The sequence below is a fragment of the Bos grunniens genome, chromosome 3, assembly GCF_055505025.1.
Source record: "Bos grunniens cultivar Pamir isolate PY7600 chromosome 3, Bosgru_T2T1.0, whole genome shotgun sequence".
Taxonomy (NCBI): domain Eukaryota; kingdom Metazoa; phylum Chordata; class Mammalia; order Artiodactyla; family Bovidae; genus Bos; species Bos grunniens.
In genome coordinates, this window is record NC_141167.1 from 106,113,685 (window position 1) to 106,115,654 (window position 1,970).

At 61.0% G+C, this 1,970-nt stretch overlaps 1 long non-coding RNA gene across 1 annotated transcript; it reads left to right on the forward strand.

Annotated features, from left to right (window-relative positions):
• The first annotated feature begins 1,137 nt into the window (after positions 1 to 1,137).
• On the forward strand, positions 1,138 to 1,628 carry LOC147376631 (uncharacterized). Its single transcript, XR_015161088.1, has 2 exons — positions 1,138 to 1,263; positions 1,543 to 1,628. It is a non-coding gene; the product is annotated as an uncharacterized LOC147376631 (long non-coding RNA).
• Positions 1,629 to 1,970: the final 342 nt, after the last annotated feature.

Consider the following 1,970-nt stretch of genomic DNA (forward strand, 5'->3'; position numbering starts at 1 on the left):
GACCAGTGACCTGGGGGGAGCCAAAGAAGGGGTGCCCCTTCCCCCGGTGCTATGCTCTACTCGCCCCGGTGCCCCACAGCTTCCCCTGGCACGGTGCCGGCCCGCCTGGCACCCAGCCAACGATCGATAGGTGGATGTTGTGCTGATTAGCTCGGCGGGGCTGCGGCGGCAAGAGGCGGCGTGTGAACATGCGCGTGGAGGGGGCGGCGGGCGGAGGGTGCTAGAGGTCCAGAGACTGATGACCAGGCCGAAATGCTGGAGGTTTTCGAACCCCTGCCCCACCCCTTTGCACACCTGGCTCACACCCCGTCCTTCTGGGTTGTTCCATCGCTCAGGCTGAGGCCTGGGGCAGAGGACAGCACCCAGGACGAAGCCTACATGAGTTGACCCGCCCCCTGATTCAAGGCCACTTTCAAAATGCCGTATCTGTAGGTGCATGTGCTTGCGTATTCGTGTCAGGGCCCTCCCCGCAAAACACGATTCTTAGGGGGGGCGAGAGGCCAGAGAGAAGAGGGTGAAGTCTGAGCTGAGGCCTGAGCTATGGGCTCGGTCTTCGGTCCTGTGTTCGAGTTCAGTCTCTACTGCCAACCAGAAGGTGTCTATCCGTCGCCGTGGAAACCGACTGTACTGCTACCTCCGCCCCTCTCCAGTGAAGCCAGAGGCGACGCAGGCCGGGGATGACTGGTTCGACCAGCACTAAGGACTGCGGGCTTCTCATCCTGCTCCCAGCGGCCGCAGACACCCTCCCTTCGCGGACCAAGCCCGGCGCGCTCGCTCCCGAGCCCGTAGCCGGCGCGCGGATCTCGCCGCTGATAACGCATGTGCGAAAAGAGACGCGGGGCCAAACCGGCTTTCCCCACACTCAAGACACACGCCCTCTCTCTCAGGCAGACGCGCACACTTGACACAGACACAGGCAGGCCCTCGCCGGCTCCTAGCTCCCTGCAGGTGTGAGGGTGGACACCTGGGCCACCACGCACTTGGGCTGGGGAGGGAGAGGAGGCGGCGGGGGAGACGCAGGCCCGCCGGCCGCAGGCCTCTAACCAGCCCCTCCCTACACTCACTTTCCGCCCAGCCCGGGCCTTGTGTGGACAACTGATTCAGTTGCGGGGCGCGTCTCCAAGGAAAGTGAGGGCCAAGTCCGCTCATGGGGCCTAGACAGGTCGAAGACTCTGGGCGGTCTTCCGGGACTGGGCCCTACCCATGAGAAGTCCTCGAGGCGTGTTCCCGGGCGTGGTTCCAGGAGGATCGGCAGACCTGCAGGTTTTGAGGCGTCACCGATCTCCCCTAAACTCAGCGGCGCTAGATGGCCGAGGGTGGGGCCCTCAATTTGCTGGGCTTGCCCTAGTCTCACCAGAATGATGCAAAAACCCCTCATCTTCGCATCAAGCTATGTCGCTGTTCCGAGAACCTGAGAGCCCCAGTCTCCGACCTCGATCCTGCTCCCCACTTTCTGGGGTTACAAGTCTTTCACCAGAGGCTAAACCCTAAAGTTTTGGTCTTTTTTATGTAACCCCACCGTTTTTTCTTCTTCCTTTTCAGTAATTCCTTCCTTTCCTTATTCATTCGGCAAGTTGTGAGCTCCCAGCGCGTTCTTCTTTCAGTCGGCCACACCAGCTGGGGTCGTCGGGGGATCCCCAGCGGTGACGCAGTTGGAGAGGGGCACGCTGACTTCCAAATAACCAATAGAATCCTTGCGCCTGGGGCATGAGGTCATCAGCGGTGATGCCCATTGGTTCAGGCCTGGACGTGGAGGGGGTCCCCATAGCAACCGACGGTGCGTCCGAGCGTAACCTGGAGAGTGGTCTTTGCTTGTGCTTCAATGGCCGCTTGGGTGGTGCTTGGGTTGGGGGCGGGGAGGCGAGAGCGGAGCCCTGTTTCCCAGGTCATGCAGTTGTAGCCCAACCAAGCTCTTATTTTTCTTGAGATCCTTTTACTCACTCAGCCGAGGAAGTTAGGAGGGAAGTATT